The sequence below is a fragment of the Puma concolor genome, chromosome A2 (assembly GCF_028749965.1).
Source record: "Puma concolor isolate L17-30 chromosome A2, mPumCon1.1.hap2, whole genome shotgun sequence".
Taxonomy (NCBI): Eukaryota; Metazoa; Chordata; class Mammalia; order Carnivora; family Felidae; genus Puma; species Puma concolor.
The window spans coordinates 76,983,249-76,996,819 of NC_141668.1; the positions used below are offsets into that span (position 1 = coordinate 76,983,249).

At 35.9% G+C, this 13,571-nt stretch overlaps 2 long non-coding RNA genes across 5 annotated transcripts in view; one reads left to right on the plus strand and one right to left on the minus strand.

Moving 5' to 3' along the window:
- The window catches only part of LOC147583276 (uncharacterized), a 417,756-nt gene that overhangs the window by 338,187 nt on the left and 65,998 nt on the right, over positions 1 to 13,571 (plus strand). The window lies entirely within an intron of this gene.
- LOC147583277 (uncharacterized) overlaps positions 1 to 13,571 on the minus strand; it is a 115,560-nt gene that overhangs the window by 34,857 nt on the left and 67,132 nt on the right. For all 3 annotated transcript variants that reach the window (XR_015247759.1, XR_015247760.1, XR_015247752.1), the window contains one exon: positions 2,495 to 2,578. This is a non-coding gene — a long non-coding RNA (uncharacterized LOC147583277). The remainder of the gene's footprint in view (positions 1 to 2,494; positions 2,579 to 13,571) is intronic.

A 13,571-nucleotide genomic window follows, 5' to 3' on the forward strand; every position in this document is an offset into this window, starting at 1 on the left:
CAGAATCCTTTAACTGTAATACAATGATGTGCTACTTAACTCTAGAATAAAAGCTAAAAGGTCAAAATTATTAAAAATAGCCATAGCTTAAACAATTTGTTAATGGATACACAGTAAAAACTATGTAAATGGTGACATCAAAAATATAAAAGAGAAAGGTAAAATAACAATAAACTTAAACTAAAATTTTAAATGCAGTTGGGTGCCTGGGTGGCTCAGTCAGTTAAGCGTCCAACTTTGACACAGGTCATGATCTCACGACTAGTGAGTTTCACCCCGCATCAGGCTCTGTGCTGACAGTGCAGAGCCTGGAGCTGCTTCGGATTCTGTGCACCCCCCTCTCTCTGACCTTCCCCTGCTCTCACTCTACTCTGTCTCTCACTCTCTCTCTCAAAAATAAACATTAAAAAAATTGAATTTAAATGCAATAAAAATTAAATTATCTGTATAAAATGGATATATGTGATTATATATTATATATATAAAACATATGACTTTTTTGTGTAAACCTCTTGGGAGCTACACAGAGAAATATACAATACGTACACAAAAGATAAAGACAAGCACACACTATGGAAAATCATCACATACATAGAAGGCAATGAAGGGTAGGAAGGAATGAACCACAAAACAGCCAGAAAACAATAAGGTGGCTTCAGTAAATATTTAAATGTTAAAAATACTCTAAATGGATTGCATTCTGCAATAAAAGATATAGAGTGGCTGGATGTATTGAAAAAAAAAAAAAAACTCCAGCTTCAGGACATATATAGGTTAAAAGTGAAGGAATGCAAAAAGATATTCCATCCAAGTGAAGATCAAAACAAAGTGGAAGAAATGATACTTTCATCCAATTGGCTTTAGGCCAAAAACATTGATAAGAGAAAACAAACCATTGCATAATGAAATAGGAGTCATTTCATGAAAACATATAACAATTATATATGTACCCAACACTGGAGCATCTAAATTCATTAAACAAATTCTAACAGATCTGAAAGGAGAATTAACAATAATAGCAGAGAACTTCAGTAGCCCACTTTCAACAATGGACAGATCACACAAAAAAATCAACAAAGAAACACTGGACTTGAACCACTCATTGGTCCAAATGGACCTAACAGACAAGTATAGAATATTTCATCCAATAGTAGTAGCATGTGCATTTTCCTTAAGGGCACACAGGGCATTGCATAAGATAGATCACATGCTACGTCACAAAACACCTTGGCAAATGTGAAAAGACTGAAATAATACGAAATATTTTTTCTGCCCACAGTGATAGGAAACTAGCAGCCAATAACAGAAGGAAACCTGAATAACTTACAAGTGTGTGGAGATTAAACAGATAATCAATGGATCAAACATGAAATCAAAAGGGGTATCAAGAAATCTTTAAACAGATGAAAATGGAAGCAAAACATATCAAAACTTCTGGGATGCGGCATAAGAAGTTCTATAGGGGAGTTTCTAAGCACTTACACATTAAGAAACCAGAAAGATCTCAAATAAAAAACCTCACTTTATACCTCAATGAACTAGAAAATAAAGAGGAAACTAAGCCCAAACTTGGAAGGAAATAGAGTTCAGAGCAGAAATAAGTAAAATGGAGTCCAGAAAAAATAAAAAGAAAATAAAAGAAAGGATTGATAAAACTAAGAGCTGGTTTTTGAAAAAAAAATTAACAAAAGTAACAAAACTTTAGCTGGACTAAGAAAAAAAAAGAAGACTCAAAACTATGAAAGAGGAGGCATTACAACTGATAATACTGAAATACAAAGGGTCCTGAGATAGACTGCAATGAACATATATATGACAAAGTGGATAACCTAGAAGAGAGTATTCCTAGAAACAAAACCTATTAAGAATGAATCATAAAGAAATAGAAAATATGAATAGATGAAATACTAGTAAGATTGAATTAGTCGTCAAAACCACCCAACACGGAAAAGCCACAGATTGTTTCATTGATGGATTCTATGAAACTAAAAAAATAACCTAGCCAATCATTCTCAAAATCTTCCCAAAAATGTAAGAAAAATCAACATTCTCAATTTTACATGGCTAGCATTACCCTGATACCAAAACCAGATAAAGAAACTATAGGAAAAAAAATACAGACCAGTATCACTAAATAATGATGAAGAAAATTCTCAATAAAATATTAGTAAGTCAAATTCAGCAGCCCATTAAAATGTAATTCACCATGATCAAGTGGGATTGTTGCCTGGAAGAGAAGGATAGTTCAACACACACAAATCAATAAATGTGATAACACCACATAAATAGAGAGCTAAAAATCCTATGATCATATCAAAAAAGCATTTGATAAAATATATCCTTTCATGATAAAAACATTCAGTAAGTTGGTTATGTAAGAAATATACCTTATCAAAATAAAGACCATGTACAATAACCCCACAGCCAACATCATACTTAATGGTGAAAGGTCAAAAGTTTTTCCTCTAAGATCAGAAAAGACCAGGGTACTCACCATTACCACTCCTATTCAATATAGCACTGAATTCTTGGGATTCTTTGTCTCTCTCCCTCTGCCCATCTCCTTGGCTCACCCTTTCTATTAAAAAAAAACACAAAAAACAGCAACTTCAGCACAGCAAAAGAACAATCAACAAAATGGAAAGGTATATTATAGAATGGAATATCTCAGCAAATCATGTATTTGAAAAAAAGGTTAATATCTAAGATATAAAAACTCATACACCTTAATAGCAAAGAAATCTAATAACTTGTTAAAGGTGGGCAGAGGAACTAAACAGACATTTCTCTGAAGAAAAACTGCAAATTGTCAACAGGCAGAAGAAAAAGATGCTCAACATCACTCATTATCAGGGAAATCTAATCAGAACCACAATGCGTTATCACCTCACATCTGTTAGACTTTCTTATCAAAAAGACTAGAGATAACAAGTGTTGGTGAGGGATGAAGAAAAGGGAACACTTCTGCATGGATAGTAGAATGAAAATTGGTATAGCTTCTATGGAAGATAGTATGGAGTTCCTCAAAAAATAAAAATAGAACTACCATATGATCTAACAATCTTACTTCTGGGTATGTATCCAAAGGAAACAAAATCAGTATCTCAGAGATCTCTGCACACTTATGTTTATCGCAGCATTATTTACACTAGCCAAGATATGGAAACCTGTGTGTGTTAATGTATGAATGTGTAAATAAGATGTGATATCTACACATACATACATACACACACATATACACAATGGAATGTTTTTCAGGCATGAAGAAGAAGGAAGTCCTACCACTTGTGGCAAAATGGATGGATTTGAGGACATCATACTAAGTGAAATAAGCCAGACAGAGAAAGAAATATGGCATGGTATCACTTACATATTGAATCTAAAAAAAAAGGCGAAACTTACAGAAAAAAAGGACTATAATGATGGTTGCCAGGGGCTAAGGTCAGTCAGAGGGTACAAACACCCAGCTATAAGATGAATAACTTCTGGAGATCTAATGTTCAGCACAGTAATTACAGTTAATAATACTATATTATATACTTGAATATTGCTAAGAAATTGTGACCTTACACATGAAAAGATGCTGAACATCTCTCATCATCAGGGAAATGCAAATCAAAACTAAAATGAGATATCACTTCACACCTGTCAGAATGGCTAAAATAAAAAAAAAAACACAAGAAACAACAGGTATTGGTGAGGATGCAGAGAAGGAGGAACCCTCTTACACTGTTGGTGGGAATGCAAACTGGCACAGCCACTGTGGAAAACAGTATGGAGGTTTCTCAAAAAGTTAAAAATAGAACTTTCCTAGGATCCAGAAATTGCACTACTAGAGATTTATTCAAAGGATACAATACTACTTTGAAGGGATACATGCACCCCAATGTTTATAGCAGCATTATCAACAATAGCCTGAACGTCCATTGACCAACGAATGGATAAAGAAGATGTGGAATGTATATGTATGTGTGTGTGTGTGTGTGTGTGTGTGTGTGTGTGTTACTCAACCATAAAAAGAATGAAAATCTTGCCATTTGCAACAATGTGAATGGAGCTAGAGAATATTATGCTAAGTGTAATCAGTCAGAAAAAGATAAATACCATATGGTTTCACTTAAAGGTGGAATTTAAGAAACAAAACAAATGAGCATGGGGAAAAAGAAGAGGAAAAAAATAAGAAACAAGAGAACAAGTTGATGGTTACTGGAGGAGAGGTGGGTGGGGTGATGGGTTAAATAAGTGATGGGGATTAAGGAGTACACTTGTTATGAGGAGCACTGGGTGTTTTATAGATGTACAAAATGACTGTATTGGACACCTGAAAAAAATATTACACTGTATGTTAACTAAATGGAATTTAAATCACTTTTTAAAAAGTTTCAAATAGTTTAAATAATTTTAAACGAAAAAAGGAAGTATAATTTTAAATGTCCTCCCTACAAAAAGAAACGATAACTTTATGATGGGAGGCAGGTGTTAATGTTATTCTGGTAATCATTTTACAATATAGAAATGTACTAAATTAACACTTAGTACACCTTCAACTTAAAAATGTTATGCATCAATTTTATCTCAAGAAAACTGGGAGAGGGTTGGGAAGACATACAAGAAAAGCAAAAGGAAACATAAAGCATAATTTCTTAATGAGATCTACTACTTTCCAGTACTAGAAATTTACATCTTTCCAAAGTAATTTCAAACTTATGGAAAAGTTTCTAGAAAAGGCTATGAAACTGTATATGACCTTCAACTACATTACCCATCTATTAAAATTTTTCCATACATTCTATTTATCTTTCCATATGTCTAATTGAATATTTTTCGATGAATCACTGGAGGATAATTTGCAGATACGACACTTTATTACCCCAATAATTATTATATATTTCCTAAGAAAATAGGAGAGGTCTCTACACTCTCTTCTATAACCATTATCCCATGATCAAAATCAGAAAATTATTGATATACTACCATCTAAACCACAGATCTTATTGAGATTAAACCTAAGTATCCTAAAAACATCTAAACAAAGCAAACAGGAGAAAAGTTACTGTGGTCCAGGATCTGTGATTCAATAACTGACATCCCCTTTAGACTCCAAAGTAGAACAGTTCTTCAAAATGATTTTTTGCCTTTTGCATCTTTGACAATTTTGAAAACACAGCCAGTTATTTTGTAGAATGTCCAATTATTGGATTTGTTTAATATTTCCTTGTGATCAGAACCAGGTGACTCATATTTGGCAGAATTATCACAGAAGTAGTGTTATGTCCTTTTCTGTGTATCTTGTCAGAAGGCAATATCTTGTCTCAATCCTGTTTATGGCAACTTTAATCACATGGTTCAGGTGGTGTCTGCCAGCTATTTCTATTTTTGCTTTTGTAATTTATAAGCATTTCTTGGGGAGATTCTTTCAGGCTGTATCTTGTTTCTCATCAAATTTTCACTGTTAGTTTGAGCATTAATTTAGGATCATTTTCTGAATAAATTAGTGTCTTGATTGCCAAAATGGGATTTTCTAACTACATCATTTCTTCTACACTTACAAGTTGTTATTCCACTGGAGAGAGAGCAAGGGGGGAGAGGGAGAGAGAATATATACACATACTAACTAGAATTCAAAATTTGTTGAAATACTTTATAATCTTTGGCCTTAGGATAAATAGTAAAAAACTGTACTCCAAAATGTACTTGTGTTCAAACTCCACTTTCAGTTAGAATGTAGAATGTTGCAAAAGATTCCACACTACTAAATGTAAAATCTGTAATCTATGCAATCAGATACTTTTAAAGCTCATTAGCAAACTACTAACCCAAACAGTAAGTTGAACTAAATTTCAAAGAAATAAGACCCCATGAGAAGAGACAGAGCACATAAATGGTGTTTCTATTAAACAGAGCATGAGAGGAAGAGACAACGTATATAAAAGCAAGCAGGGAAAAAAAAAAGTAAAAGTTTAATAAATTCTTAAATGTCAAATGCAAGTCTGCTTGACAATTGAAAATCACATGCAGTTCCAGATACAATAGGAGTTAGCACCTATTTGACAGTTTTTTTAAGAGGCCTCAGGAGGAAGATTGGGGACAGAAAAGAGAGTGAAGTGACATGCCTAGTGACAAAGGTATGCAGACAGTGCTTAGGTGATGTTGGGTGATATACCAAAGCTTATTTGGTGCCCTGGACATTTCTCTGATATGAAGTTAAAGGGGAAAAAAAAAGATTATTGCAGAGGGAATGACAACAAGCCTTCTTTTCTTCTCTTTCCTCCTCCTCTCACTTGGGGATATACATAAGCAAATAACTTTCCACTGTGTAAAGGTCAGGAACCTTCTTGTACCTGGGATTTTCTGAGGATACAATGCAGGGTGCTGCTATCACTGAAGACAGAGCAGGAAACTCTTATGCTTAAACTCACCAAAGGGAAAAGACAAGGAAGGCTGAGCAAAGTTTACTCCTAGGGCTCAGGAGCACAAGATATGAGGAAGCATGAAGATACTATAGGAGGATTGAGAAAAATACCCCAATTATCACAATGAAAATTTTCCTGAGCCAAGTACCAACCAATAGTCTACCTCTGGGAGACTGACCCTCTAGAAAGTGTCAAAAAGATGGCAGGGTAAGAGGACCCGGAGCTCACCTCATCCCATGGATACACAAGGTAACAGCCACATTTGTTCAACTCACTCTGAAAATGACCTGAGGATCAGCAGAGCAGACTTTCCATAGTTAATCATACACAAGAAGCCACATTAAACAGGTTAGGAATGGGGTGCATGGGTGGCTCATCTAGTTAAGCATCCAACTTTTGATTTTGGCTCAGGTCATGATCTCACAGTTTGTGGGTTTGAGCCCTTCGTCAGGCTCCATGCTGACAGTGCAGAGCCTGTTAGAGATTCTCTTCTCTCTCTGCCCCTACACCACTCACAATTTCTCTCGCTCTCTGAAAAATAAATAAACAAACTTAAAACAATTTTTTAAAGGGTAGGAGAGGCAGGTACGCAGTTGGGAACCAAATCGCTGATGAGACTAATCACAAATGAGACATCACAAGCATGGAGAAGCCCAAGGATCACATTATTGGGACGACTGCTCACCACATTAGATTTTGAAAACCAGTGGGGCTAAAATTCATGAGCTTTAAAAATTAGTGGATATTAACTCTGGACACTTTAAAAATCAGCAGGCTTAGCTCCTGGGAAGGTGGGGACAATAGGAAACAGTCTTAAAGAAGCAGCATAATTCAGCTGAGACATAGCACAAAAGCAGCAGTTTGAAAAGCACTTGAGTTCTACATGAAGGAAAGTTATTTACTAATCTCAGAAAGTGCTTCGAGGGGCAGAGAACTCAGGAGACTTCTTCACGAACAAAAGTGCTGACAGGCACCATTTCTTTTTCTTTCCTCTCAGTCTACATATGGGATTTGTGTGAACCAGCAGGAACACTTTCCACCTATTTTTCCAGCACTGAGTGTCCTGTCCCCCATGTTTCCCCTGTGGATCTACCTCATCAACCTGCCGGTCTCAGCAGATATCCTCTAAAGCAGCTTGGACTTTGACACACATTGAAAGCAGTCCAGGCTGGAACCAGCACCACTCCAGAGTGACTCCTGCCCTGGGGAAAGGGGAAATAACCACACCCACCAGCACACCATCAGTCCCAGCTGCCTAGTTTCTCAGCTGGCCATGCAGGAAGAGTATCCTCCCATTTAGTAAGCCTGCAGCTCTGGAAAACAGATGGGATGCAGACATCTGGTCTGATTATCAACCCTGCCTACCAATGAAAACCTATCAGGAGGCCTTACAGGGAAAGCACATAGCCATTTGAGGCACATGCTTCTGTAGCAGACAGAGTAGGTGCACACTACTAGCCAGATTGCTCATACTACCTACCTTCAAGCCCATGGAACCTCAGACAGACCCCTTACCAATGCAGGGACCAAAATCTACCCAGTGCACCCAGAGCAGGTAAATTGCAGCTTACTGGACTGAAAGCAAATGCCAGTTAGCCAAACAGGAGGGCACAGGCAGCTCACACAGGAGACACCCATGGACTGCCTGGTTCTGTGACCAGAGGCATCGCACAACAGGGTACCATAGGATTTCTTTTTCATAAGGCCAGTACTTTTAGAACAGAAGATGTAGCTGACTTTTCTAACAAATAGAATCAAACATAGAATCAGACAAAATGAAGAGACAAAGGAATATGACCCAAATAAAAAACCAAGACAAAATGACAGCACAAGAGTTAAATGAAACAAAGATCAGCAATATGCCTGATAAAGAATTCAAAGTAGTGGTCATAAATATACTCATTGGGCTTGACAAGAGAGTGGAGGATCTCACTGAGGCCCTCAACAAAGAGATAGAAAATATAAAAAAGAAGAACTGAAGAACTCAATAGCTGAAATTAAAAAATACACTAGAGGAAATCAATAGCAGATTAGAGGATGCAGAATGAATCAGTGATCTGGAAGACAGGGTCATATAAAGCAACCAAGGTGAAGAGAAAAAAATGAATAGAAAATGAGAACAGGTTATGGTAACTCGGTGATAGCCTCAATCAAAACATTTGCCTTATAGGAATCCTAAAAAGAGAAGAGAGAAGGGGGCAGAAACTTATTTGAAAAATTAATAGCTGAAAACTTTCTTAATGTGGGTAAAGGAAACAGATAAACAGATTGAGGCACCACAGAGAGTGCTGAACAAAATGTACCCTTGGAGGACCATACCAAGACACATAATAATTTATTTATTTATTTATTTTTTAAATTATCCCATTTTATTTATTTATTTTTTTTATTAAATTTTTTTTTCAACGTTTATTTATTTTTGGGACAGAGAGAGACAGAGCGTGAACGGGGGAGGGGCAGAGAGAGAGGGAGACACAGAATCGGAAACAGGCTCCAGGCTCTGAGCCATCAGCCCAGAGCCCGACGCGGGGCTCGAACTCACGAACCGCGACATCGTGACCTGGCTGAAGTTGGACGCTTAATCGACTGCGCCACCCAGGCGCCCCAGACACACAATAATTTAAATGGCAAGAAGCAGTGATAGAGAATGTTAAAAGCAGTAAGAGCAAAAAAAAAAAAACAGTTGTTGCATAGAAGAAAATCTCTATAAGGCTATGAGCTGATTTTTCAGCAGAAGATTTATAGGCTAGAAGAGATTGGTATGATATATCCGAAGTGTTGAGAGGAAAAAAAAAAGTTGCAACCAAGAATTCTCTATCATAATAGAAGGAGAGATAGTTTCCCAGACAAACCAAAATTTAAAAAGTTCATCACCACTAAACCACTCTTATAAGAATTGTTAAAGGGTGGGGCGCCTGGGTGGCGCAGTCGGTTAAGCGCCCGACTTCAGCCAGGTCACGATCTCACGGTCCGTGAGTTCAAGCCCCGCGTCGGGCTCTGGGCTGATGGCTCAGAGCCTGGAGCCTGTTTCCGATTCTGTGTCTCCCTCTCTCTCTGCCCCTCCCCCGTTCATGCTCTGTCTCTCTCTGTCCCAAAAAAATAAATAAACGTTAAAAAAAAAAAAAATTAAAAAAAAAAAAAAAAAAAGAATTGTTAAAGGGCATTATTTGAGTGAAAAAGTCATAACTATAAGTGAGAAAATTATGAAAGAAAAAAATTCACTGGTAAATGCAAACATGTGGTCAAATTAGATTAATTACTTATAAAACCAGTATGAAAGTTAAAACACAAAAGCCATAAAATTAATTATATGTATAAATATCAGTCAAGGGATGCACAAAATAAAAGAATGTAGAACAGGACATTATATGTATAAAATGTGGGGGGGAGCAAAGTAAAATTTAGTGCTTTTAGAATACTAAACTTAAGCGACAATAACTTAATATGGACTGCTATACACATAAAATGTTCTAATATGAACCCAATGATAACCACAAATCAAAAACCTGAAATAAATACACAAAAAGAAAGGAATCCATGCATACATTAAAGAAAGCCATCAAGGCACAAGGAAAGAGCAAGAGAAGAAAAGAATAAAAAAGAACTACAAATATAACCAAAAAACAATTAACAAAATGGCAACTGGTACATACATATCAATAATTATTTACTTATTTGCTTATTTATTTAGAGAGCACAAGCAGGGTAGAGGGGCAAAGGGAGAGAGGGAGAGAGACAGAAAATCATAAGCAGACTCCATGCTCTCTGTGGAGCCCAAGGTAGGGTTCAATTCCGTGACCCTGAGATCATGACCTAAGCTGAAGTCAAGAGTCAGATGCTCATCCAACTGAACCACCCATGTTCCCCAATAATACTTTAAACATAAATGGGCTAATGCTTCAATAAAAAAAACACACACACATATAAGGTGACTGAAAGGATTAAAAAACATAACCCATATATATGCTATCTACCAGAAACTCACTTCAAATCTCAAGACACATGCAGATTGAAAGTAAATGAATGGGAAAATACTTACCATGCAACTGGAAGTGAAAAAAAATCTGGGGTAGCAATACTTATATTAGACAAAGTAGATTTTAAAACAAAGACTGTATGGGGTGTTTAGGTGGCTCAGTTGGTTAAGTGTCCGACTTCGGCTCAGGTCATGATCTCGTTGCTCATGGGTATGAGCCCGGCATCAGGCTCTCTGCTGACAGCTCAGAGCCTGGAGCCTGTTTCAGATTCTGTGTCTCCCTATCTCTGTGCCCCTCCCTTGCTCATGCTCTGTCTCCCTCTCTCTCTCAAAAATAAATAAACATTAAAAAAAAAAAAAGACTGTAGCAAGAGACAAAGGAAGGCACATGTAATGATAAAGGGAACAATCCAAATAGAGTTATAACAACTGTAAATATCTGTGCACCTAACATGGAAACATACAGTGAATATCAACAGATATAAAGGGAAAAATTGTCAACAATACAATTATGGTAGATGACTTGACAACCAACCTACATCAATGTATAAAGATCATACACAGAGGAAATCAACAAAGAGACAATATTTGTTTTAATTTTTTTATTTATTTAAGTAATCTCTACACTCCATGTGGGATTCAATCTCATGACCCTTAGATTAGGAGTCACATGCTCTTCCAACTGAGCCAGCCAGATGCCCCAGGAAACAATGGTTTTGAATGACTCAATAGACCAGATGGACCTAACAGATATATATAGAACATTCTATTCCAAAGCAGCAGAATACATAGTCTTTGAAGTGCACATGGAACATTCTCCAGGATGTTAGGCCACAAAACAAGTCTCGATAAATCATATGAAGCTTCTTTTCTGACCATAATGTTATAAAACTAGATACCAATTACAAGAAAAAAATCTGTAAAGAATACATACATGAAGACTAAATAAGATGCTACTAAAGAACAAATATGTCATGCATAACATCAAAGAGGATATTAAAAAATACATGGATGGGGCGCCTGGGTGGCGCAGTCGGTTAAGCGTCCGACTTCAGCCAGGTCACGATCTCACGGTCCGTGAGTTTGAGCCCCGCGTCAGGCTCTGGGCTGATGGCTCAGAGCCTGGAGCCTGTTTCCGATTCTGTGTCTCCCTCTCTCTCTGCCCCTCCCCCGTTCATGCTCTGTCTCTCTCTGTCCCAAAAATAAATAAACGTTGAAAAAAAAAAAATACATGGAGACTAAGGAAAATGAAAATATCATGGTCCAAAATCTTTGAGCTGCAGTTAAAAGCAGTTCTAAAAGGGAAGTTTATATAAATATGGGCCTACTCCAAGAAATAAGCAAATCTCAAATAAGCAACCTAACCTTACATCTTATAGGAGGTAGAAAAAGAACAAAGCCCAAAGCCAGAAGAAAGGAAATAATAAATATTAGAGTAGAAAAATGTGAGAGACTAAAAATACAATAGAAAAGATCAATGAAAACAGTATCTGTTTCTTTACAAAGATGAACAGAATTGGTAAAACTTTAACCAGACTCATAAAAAGAAAAAAAGAGAGAAGACAAATATAAATAAAATCATAAGTGAAGGATGAGAAATACAACCTGACACTATGGATATACAAAAGGATTATTAAAGAATATTATAAAAACTAATATGCCAACAAACTGGATGACTGAGAAGAAATGAGTAAATTCTTAGAAACATATAACCTTTCAAAACTGAATTAAAAAAATAGAGAATTTGGACAAACTGTTACTTGCAATGAAATTTAATGAATCATCATCATCATCATCATCATCATCATCATCTCCTAACAAACAAATGTTCAGACCAGATGGTTTCACAGGTAAATTCTACCAAGTATTTAAAGAAGAGTTAGTCCTTATTCTCTAACTATTACAAAAAAAAAAAAAAAAAATAGAAGAGGAAGAAAAACATTCAAAATCATTCTACAAAGCATTACCCTGAATTCAAAACCAAAGACATTATAAAAATAAATAAATAAAACTATAGGCCAATATCTCTGATGAACAGAGATGCAAAAAATCCTCAAGAAAATATTAGCAAATCAAATTAAACAACACATTAAAAAATCATTCAGTAAGATCAAGTAAGGTTTATTTCAGGGATACAAAGGTGGTTTAATATTTGCAAATCAATCAATGTGATTTATTACATCAAGAAGAGAAAGAATAAAAACTGTATGATCATCTCAATAGATGCATAAAAAGCAATGAACAAAATACAACATCCATTTCTGTTAAAAATTCTCAACAAGGTAGGTTTAGAGGGAACACAAGTCAACATAATAAGAGCCATATGTGAAAAACCTGCAGTTTACAATACTCAATGATAAAAAATTGAGAGCTTTCCCTCTGAGACCAGGAACAAGAGAAATATTTTTACTCAACACTTTTACACAACATAGTCCTGGAGGTCCTAGCTATACCAATCATACAGAGAAAAGAGCTAAAAGACATCCAGATTGGTAGGGAAGAATTAAATCTCACTATCTGCAGATGAGGTAATAATATATATAGAAAACCCTAAAGACTCCACCAAAAGGAAACTATTAGAATTGATAAATGAATTCAGTAAAGTTGCAGGATACAAAATTAATACACAGAAATCTGTTGCATTTTAACACACTAATAATGAAGCAGCAAAAGAGAAGGAAGAAAGCAATCACATTTACAATTGCACCAAAAAGAATAATATAGGACCAAACTTAACTAAAGAAGTCAAATACCTGTAACTCTGAAAACTATAAAACATTGATGAAAGAAATTGAAGACCACACAAATAAATGCAAAGATATTCCATGCTCATGGACTGGGAGAACTGGTATTGTTAAAATATCCATATTACCCAAATCAATCTATAGATTTGATGCAATCCCTCTCAAAATACCTACAGCATTTTTCATCGAACTAGAACAAATAACATTAAAGTTTCTAGAAACCATAGAAGACCCTGAATGGCCGAAGCAGTCTTCAGAAAAAATGAATAAAGCTGAAGGTTTCACAATCCCAGATTTCAGGATGTACTATAAAGCTGCAGCAATCAAAACAGTATGGTACCAGCACAAAAATAGACACCTAGATCAATGGAACAGAATAGAGAACCCAGAAATAAATACACATATAGTCAATTAAACTACAACAAAGTTGTCAAGAAT